General features: G+C 41.6%; 1 long non-coding RNA gene across 1 annotated transcript; it reads right to left on the bottom strand.

The window, feature by feature from the left end:
* Positions 1–1,157: 1,157 nt before the first annotated feature.
* Positions 1,158–4,427, bottom strand: LOC138922268 (uncharacterized). The gene is made up of 2 exons (XR_011435337.1): positions 4,253–4,427; positions 1,158–2,721 (listed from the first exon to the last, which is right to left on the bottom strand). It is a non-coding gene; the product is annotated as an uncharacterized lncRNA (long non-coding RNA).
* Between the last annotated feature and the right edge of the window lie 4,980 nt (positions 4,428–9,407).

The following is a 9,407-nucleotide window of genomic DNA, read 5'->3' as shown; positions in this document are numbered from 1 at the left end:
AGAGTATTTAAACAGTTAGAAATTAACACCCATGGGGATGGTGCCCAGATATGCGATCACAGAAACTTTACAAAATGTGTATGTGCATGCATGGATGTCAATACATATAGAGAGAGAGAGATAGTTATATACACCATGTCATGTCATGGACTCTTGCTGCAGTGCGAAAGAGACAGATTTTAATGAATTGAAAGTGCTATTTCAAACATTTTTTTTGTGTGCTTCATTTTGACTTTTGAAATGGGTCAACGTTAAGGCTGCATTATCCAAATTGTGAGGAAGCCTTCCCAGGCTACAGCCACCCTAAGGAGATCCTCCAGGAAGGGTCCGTAAATTAAGAGAAGAATCTGAGGGCACCATGAAAGAGAAGGGCAGAAAGGGTCAAGAATCCAAAAGAGTTTGTTCCCCAAACTCTCCTATGCATTTGAACAACTAGCTGTAAAGAAGGAAATGTTCTCACCCAGTGCACAAGGCCACTTCCAAGCTCGTTAGTAAATCAAAGCTGCCACCAAAAGCAAGATGGAAGATTTGAGCTCAGGTTTGGGCTTCCCCAGCAGGGATGCCAAAGACCGTCCTCACAGACCTGCATAGACTGACAGGGAAAGGTGCCAATGACATACCAATTTTTTAAAAAAAAAAGAAAGTTATCAAACAATATGTATAGTATGATCCCATTTTTGTAAAAACACACACATGTTATAAATGTATATATTTTATGAGCATAGAAAAAGATCTTAAACAATATATAAAAATCTTTAGTGGTAAATACTCCCGAGTGAACGTGAGATTGGAGGGATGACTTTTATTTTGACTTGATTCCTTTCTGGATTGTTTTGATTTTTATAATAATTGTGTCTTATTTTTTAACTTGAAAAAACAACTTTAGTATTCTCAGACTTCAACCTTGAAACTTCCTAGCCGCTTTCTACAGTTGCTTGTTAAAATAAAGTAACATTTGCCCATCCAACTTCCATGAACTCTCTCAAGGTGAAGAATTTACCTTCTCTGTGAAAGACAGAGAAAGCCTGAGCTGACGCTCCAGGTTAAGGAGACAAGAAGTAGGATAACTATGTACAACGCAGGTGCCCGGTCTGGATCTGGACCAAAGAAAATTATCTTTTAGTCTTGCTATAAAGGACATAAGACAATTGACAAAATTTGAATAAAGTCCATAGATTTAATAGCATTGTCAATTTAAGTTTTTTATTTTGATAACTGTACTGTGAGTATATAAGAAAACATCCTTAGAATACTCCCTGAAGTATTTAAGCATGCAGGGCTTTCTATCTTGTCTTCTACTTACTCTCGATGGGTCAGGAAAAAACATAGATATAGATACACACTCATAGAGGGATAGAGAGAAAGAAACAAAGAGGAAGTAAATGTGGTAAAACATTAACATTTGGGCAATCTGGGTGGAACTTATACAGGAATTCTTTATACTATTCTTGCAACTTTTCCATAAATCCAAAATTATTTCAAAATAAAGTTTTTAAAAATCCAGAAGGGAGAAAGGGACAGAGAGAGGAAGGAAACTTGCCTTCTCTTCCACTCCTTTCTTACAAATGATGCTCTGGTCCTCTACTCTGTTTTGTTTGTTTAGTTGGTTTTATTCATTGACATAGTTTGATCTTGTCAGTGAAAGCTGATATGTCTTAAAGAAAAGTGAGTTTTCACAAATGCTTGAGACTAATTTAGCTGACAAACATCTCGAGATATTTCACAAGCAAATATGGATATCAAGTGCGATTAACCTGACTTACCAACAGGTCAGAAGATTCAAGAAATTTGGACAAAGTCAGAGTGAGCCAGTGGTAGGACTGGAAACAGAATCCAAGCTTTCTAGCAGCTCATTCAGTATGATTTTTTAAGCCAGAATTCTGTAATGCAGCAGCTATTCTCCAGTGGGAAATTGCCCCTGGGAAGCTAAAAGAGTTCATCAAAGGCAGAGGGTCAGAGTCTTCTGTCTGCTATGGTGAGACACTGGTCATATTGCTACGTGCTCCATAAATCACAAATAATAATATCCCGAGGCATTCTCTTCTGTATTAAAAGATAAGAACTCTGTTTTTTGTTTCCAGAACCATTGCTCTCTTTCCCTGCTTCACGTGGCTCATGTAATTCAGAAGATAGACTTCATTCAAAGAATGAAAAATAGGTGAGCCTGAATCCCGGTGCCTCTCTCCATCAATTCAGCAAGCTGCAGAACGTTATCTGCCTTGTAAGTAGCTCGGCTCCCTCTAACAAGATGAATTTCTTTCCTGAAACAGGTTTGTACTTAGGGCTCCACCACCAGCTGTGTTAGCACACTCTGAGGAAAGGATGTGTCGCTATAAGAAGCCCAAATATGGGCTTTATAGTGTGCAAGTAGACCCCATCTTTGGAGAAAAAACACACACAGTACTCATATATAATGGGCCTTGGCCAGAAACGGTAAGGAAACAGTGTCCACAAATCCTGGCAGAAACAGAGAGGCAGGCAGAACTTCGAAGTCTACTTGAAACTAGAATGGCTCCAGAGGCTTTGTGCAGGCAGCATTCACATGGACTAAAACCTTTCCACTCAAAGTGTGGTTCATACACCTGCAGCTTCAGCACCACCTGGTAGCTTGTTAGAAACGCAGAATTTCAGGCTCCTCCGTGGATAGGTTGAATCAGTATCTGCATTTCAGCAAGATCCCCAGGAGATTCTTAAGCACACTGGAGTTTGAGAAACACTGGACTAGAGGAAATGATGCAAAAGACAGCTTGAGCCTAGAAGAAGTGGAAAGAAACAAGACCACAAAAGAAGACCCCCTGTCCTAGTCTGAACTATCCACACACTGGCATCCAGCACTCTGCCACTTCAACCCTCTGTCCCACTCCATTCTTCCATCCCTCCCATGCATCTCGGATCCATGACTTGCGTTCACCCGAAGTGAAGGGCAGGCGCTAAGCAGCCTCATGGCCTGTTAGCTTGGAAAGATGATCATATGATTTTTATCTTTCAGTCTATTAATGTGATTAATCATATTTATTGATTTGCGTATGTTGAACCATCCTTGCATCCTAGTGGTGAATCCCACTTGATCATGGTGTATGATCATTTTAATGTGCTATTGAATTCAGTTTGCCAGTATTTTGTTGAGAACTTTTGGCCCTATATTCATCAGGGATATTGGCCTGTAGTTTTCTTTTCTTATAGTCTGTGCTGTTTTTAATTGTCTGGGAGACTAAAAGAAATAACTTCCATTTATTGAGTGACTACTATATACCAGGCCCTGTCTCAGGCACTGCATATTTATCATCTTATTTAATGCTTGTAACAACTGTGTAAAGGTTATATCATTAGCTCCAATTTACTAACTAAAAAACTGAGGTTTTGCCCAAGATCACACAGCAAGAAAGTGCTTGAGCTAGGATCCTAGATTCTAAGTTCTGTGTTCGTTCTCCTGTACCACAACTACACAGAGACTAAGATTTTTAATCTTATTTCTTAAAGGAAAAAAAAAAAGTCAATTCTATATGACTCCACTTCCACAGGAAACTAGATTCCGTCCAGCACAGGATAGCTAGCTTCAGCAAGGCCAGAAATTGTTCATGAGTTGTTATTGGAGATGGAAAGAAAATTTATAAATAGTGATGGAATCTTCATCTGACAGCATTCTAAGGGCCTCTAGAGGTCGTTCAGGCCAAATATGTCCCAGACCACACACTTGCCTTAAAGCATTGGCTTGAACGGTGACATGAGGAGAAATTCACTTCCACAAGAAGCTACCCATTCCATTTAAACATTTTGCCCTCAAATGGAGCCAAAACAGCCTCCAATTTTTCTTTGGAAGCCACACAGAATAACCCCAAACCTCTCCCTTCAATAGCTTTTCAAGAAATCAAGACAATAAACAGGGCAAACACAAAAGTAGAATTTCTCTTTTGCCATTAAACGGGCTCGATCTTTGATCTCTTCCTTATATGACATGATTTTCAATCCCTTTTCCATTCTTTCTCCTCCCACAGGCACACATCAAGCTGCCCAAGCTCCGCTTTAAAGTGAGCTCCCAAAACCCATCTCACAATTATGGCCAATGTGTGGCTAAAGCAGAGACATTTTCTCCCCATAGCTTCACCCCAAATCTCTCTTTCCATCCTGACTTTTGCCCCAGCCCCTCACATAGAGCTGATCCAAAGGCAATCCATCTACTGAAGAGCCGTGCCGCTGATAACTACACAAATGCATTAACTCTCCCAAGTGTTTCACCCACCCACTCACCCACCTGCCTCCGAAGGCTCCCGTTCTGAAGTGGCAATGTGATCAATCAAGTCGGTTCCATGTTCCACAGCCCACACGGTACAGGGAAAAAATTAATGACACTGACTGTTCTTGCTAGAGAAGCAACTCAACTAGACAGCAGCCTTTACAACAACAGGAAAGGAACACTTTTAGTCATCCTGCAAGAGAACAAAAATATATATATATAGGTTTTTTTTTTTTTACACTTCATATATATATATGAAGTAAAAAGCCATTTGCCCAAAAGCCATAGCAGGGCTTATGCTCTACTGACCTAAGTAAAAACTAGGATTCCTCTTTTTAATCAGTACTTAAGCACTTCACAGACACCAAGGCAGTGAAGTCAGAAATACTTGATTTAGAGTCTAAACTCAGCCCCTGTGGTTTGCAGATTAGGATTTCCAAACCAACTCAATGTGAATGGATGCACTACAAGGACAGGAAAGGCTCCTCGGTGCCATCCATCACAGCTCCCAGCAGCTCTGCTTTGTTTGCTGCCCACCAGACCCAGGGAGTCAAGGCTGGCTACATTTCTCTTTCTCTCTCTCTTTCTCTCTCTCTCTCTCTCTCATTCTCTGTCTCTCTCATTCCCTGCCTGCCCCTCAATCTTGTTTCAAGACAAGCTCAGAGGTCGACCTCTCCACTACAAAGTTCAGATCCACCCCTTGCACAGGAAGAGCCGTGAGGTGTTAAGACCTAGTCCGATCATCTTTATGCACAGTTGCCAGGTCCTACCTCTTTCCCGCACCATCCTTAGAAGGAAACGGCATCTCTACACTCCTCATTTCTCTTTACCAAGACCTACTCAGACTTTCACACCCTTAAACATTTGTTTCCTACATTGGATTTACCACCAGCAGCATTTACACAGAAACAGCACAGAGTGATTTGAAATTTGGACCATAGAGAACTTCCTTTAGAGCGATAGGTTTCCACCTGTCTTCCACAGAAACCTAAGATATCTTGGAAACTCTTCACGGGGCAAAGGGAAGGCCCATGGATGGGCTTCAGACCCCCTCACATTTCTCAATCTTTTCTATAGGGATTCTATGTAGCACTTTTCTTTAATAGGAATATTCTTCCACATAAAAAAAAAAAAGAAAAAAAGGAACACTACTACCCAGAAACATGTCTTTCCTCACTTATCACCCTATGACCGTGGAACACACTCACAGAATGATTTGTGCCTTCTCTACCCTGCTATGAAAGAGAAAGAGTGAAGAAAAGTCTTTGTGTTGGACCATAAAAAGCCACAATCAGGCAGAATGTTTACTGCTTCAGAGTCTCCTAGGACATAGAATGACACAGTACGAGAGAACTCAGGAGCATCCAGGCCAGCCCTTCATTACTCAGATGTGAAAATGGAAATTCACAGAGGTTAATGGCTTGCTTTATTAACTCAGAAGCAAAGTCGCTGCCACAATTGTTTTTATACATAGCAGACCCTCAGTACTGAAAGAATAAACGTTTACATGATTAATTCTTTAATATATACCCAGTTCATTCCAGAAAAGTGTTCTGGTAGTTTTCTAAGAGACACAAAACAAAAAAAGAACGGTATTTAACAGGAGTGAAAAACAAAGAATGAGTGGTATGAGTAAAGTTTTCCCTGTCTTGAGCTCAAGCTCCAAAAATTTGTTCTTTGCTGCCTCAAGTACTCAAGACTCTGAAAATTTACATTCATTGCACTTTTCTAGGCTGTTCTAAATTTTGAGTGATGAATAATTTTCTACTTAGAACTTTAAATAACTAGTGAGAAGCCAGTGAGGACTTGCGGGCAAGGAGGTTTCTTTGTGGGTAATATCTTATATTTAGGTAGATTCTGCCTTGATTTCGTGAGAATTTCTTTGCTCTTTTCTCAGGACTAGAGCCTTTCTACCTCCATTTGCTGTAAGAAAATAGAATCAAGTTGTGATGAAGAGCAGGCTGAGCAGAGGGCATCATGGGCCATGTGGGTTGCCATGGGTTGGGATTGGCCTGATCTGTGTGTGCAGATGCCTTACAGCGGAAGGCTCCAGTCTCGCTTCTCCAAGGTGTGACTGTGGACCAGCAGCAGCAGCATCACCTGGGAGCTTGTCAGACACGCAGATTCTCTAGTCCTTCCCCAGACTCGCTGAATCAGAATCAGCATTTTAACAAGATCTCCAGGTGATCTGAATGTACCCTAAAGTTTGAGAAATAGCAATCCATAGCACCTTTAAACTCTCAGATGCAGATGTGCAAAATGCAGCCATAGAATAACTAAATAAAGCCTGACTCATACAGTTGGAATGGGGCACATCAATGAGAGGTTGTTTTGGAAGGGGTGGATTTGGGGTTTTGTTTGTTTGTTTGTTTGCAGAGGTTTTTGTCTACGTCCTTGTTGCTCTTCAGTGAAAATAACAAGTGAAAGCCAAATGGGAAAAAGGTGCTTTTTGAGCCAATTTGATTAGTCATACTTTGGCTCACATTGACAAAGATATTTGCCCCCCAGGGGGCATAATTGTTCTTGAGAAGTGACTTTGTTGTGGAGAAAACTTTTGTTTCCAGAGGCGCAGGCTACACAGCACGGAGTGGAATAGAAATATGGCGATTATCCAGTTCATTTACTAGCTGTACACAGCCAGACAAACCAATCCAGGTAGTGCAGGCTGTAAAAAACGTTCCAAGGTGCCTGAATTATCCAGGTTCACTGCTAACATTGTTCAAATGAACTGGATCACAGCCAGACTTGCACATCATTTTGTGCTTTTAAACATAGTGCAGGGGGAACCTGCACAGCAGACTTGAGAAGGGAAGGGGCAGGCGTAGGTAACCCCTGGACCCAAACGGCATCTGATGAGGGGTGACATTAGGCTTTGGCAGAGCTCGGGCTGCACTGTCTGCAAAGCAGTGATCACATGGAAGCCAGGGCAACCTGCCAAAATACAGACGCAGGGACCAACCAAAGGATAATTGCTATAAATTCCATACAGAGAGCGAAGACAGAGATGTCAGCAAAACACATCGCCTGACTGGGTAGCAACACACACAGGACTGCCGAGTAGAGTCGGACAAGAAAGGGAAGGGTTTTGAAAAAGCCAAATTTGTTCAAACCAGGTATGGCAGGCCAGCTGGAAGACATGTCAGTCAAGGACTAGACTCTCTGCTCAGAGGTATTTCTGTCACATGTACATGACAGCTTCGCAAAATTAAATACAAGAAAAAATTATAGCTAGATTTCCTCCAGGCATGGGGTATGTTCTGACTGCAGTTTTGGAAGAGGGGAGATTGACTAGTATTTATTGAGCCCCTCCTAAGGGCCAAGTCTTTTTCAGCTGCTCTGCATATGTCTTACAAAAGTTGGCTATTGGGAGGAGGCGGGAGTTCGACCTAGAGATCAACCACCCCTAAGGGGCTCTTGTTTGAACTTTAGGAATCCTTAAAGTTCCTGAAATTGTACGAAAACTTTTGCATGTGTATTTTTTTCTGGGACTAGAGACCATGACCCTCAAAGATGGAGAATTACATTTAGCTTAATGAACTATGAAGGATGAAGGAACTAACATCTATCAAACATTCTCTGTCAGGCCCTGTACTTGGTGACATCATTTAATCCTCCTAAAAACCCTAACGTAAGTGGTATTATCCTCATCTTACAGTTGAGAAAGAGAAAGTCTAACAGAGGACGAGAAGCCTTCCCAGGTAAACACGCCTAGTAACTGTAAGACCTGGAATGTAAACCCAGATTTATCTAGCCCAAAACAGACACTTTATCTATACTACGTTTCCTGGGTGTTTTATTTGCGAGGAGTCGGGGGCGGGGGGGGTTAAGAATTGGAAAAAGAAGGCATTAAGGAAGACCAACGTGACATTTTAGCTGGCTCTTGAAGAATGAGTTGAGTTTGCACGTCTAGAGGCGGAAGGAAGGAAATGCCAGGTGGAGGGGACAAGGGAAGAGACAGAGCAGTGAGAAGGGAGGATGTCACCTCCCCTCCTATTGGCTCAGAAGCTTCCTAAAGGCTGAGAGCCAAGTAACATTCACAAGACTAAGTGCATCCAGGGGTTAAACTTCTATCCCATTTAGTTTTAAATTTCCTGTCACCCAAACCCCAGCGCAACCAGAGGATAACCACTCCTATCAGAGACCCTGACACAAAGCCCAGGAGCTGCTTAATGCCCAGTATCGATTCAAACAAGCACATTTTGTTTATTTCTAATGCATCTCAAGCCGGGAGAGCAGGTTTAGCGCAGGTCAGGAAGAAGCCAGAGCCACTGGAGCCCAAACAGCAGCACGCAGCCTCTCTGGAAGTAAAAGATCATTCGCTCAGTGTGTGGGTTTAATGCATCTCCAGGCCCCCAAGATGCTTCTGTCTCAATATAAATAATATCCAGAGACTAAAATATTCCATGTGCGCCGCAACACATTTAATCAGGCTTTTAGACACGCACTGACTATATGGCAGGATCCTGCTGCCTTCTGAAATGGAAAAGCCACTCAACAAGGGGACTATTAACATGGAATCCCATGTAACTGAATTGTGGTTTTAAATCCTGTGCTTAATAGATGGCGAAGTCTTGTCCCAGTGTACCTGCTTCCCTCTCCTTACCCACGGGAGACACAACACACAGCCCTTAGGACCGTCGCCAGGAGCCATGCTTTCTTCAGTTCCTGTATTATTTTTAGCACTTAACTCTTTTTTATAAAGGAACCATTTCACAAGCACTATTATTGCTCAGGTAACAACTCCAACCAGATCTTCTCATTGGCTTGTAAATGAATTTAAGCGTATAATCGCCCAATCTTTTCAGGCTCCCTGGATGGAAATTCTTGAGACGTTATTTCGCACAGATGGAAAGCAAAAGAATATTAAAAGATAAAGGTACATGCTATTCATCTTGTTTCAGTAGATCATAAGAACTTCGAGGGCAGAGAGAGGTTATTTGGCTAATTGATTTAATATTTATTGAGTCATAACTATCTTCATGGACTGTGGAAATCAATCTATCAATACACTTTGTTACAAGACAGATGCATTGCTCTCCTTAGATAGGACCAAGCATCATTCCCTTTGATGCCTTCTTTCCTTTCTACTGATTAACAACTTGAAAGAGCAGCTCCTGTTCTAAAAAATATATGAGTAGAAAATACTGCATTCAATTCCATAAAACTGGAATAA

The sequence above is a fragment of the Equus caballus genome, chromosome 2 (assembly GCF_041296265.1).
Source record: "Equus caballus isolate H_3958 breed thoroughbred chromosome 2, TB-T2T, whole genome shotgun sequence".
Classification (NCBI taxonomy): domain Eukaryota; kingdom Metazoa; phylum Chordata; class Mammalia; order Perissodactyla; family Equidae; genus Equus; species Equus caballus.
The sequence above is the reverse complement of the archived record's forward strand: the minus strand, read 5'-3'. Positions and strand labels throughout refer to the sequence as shown.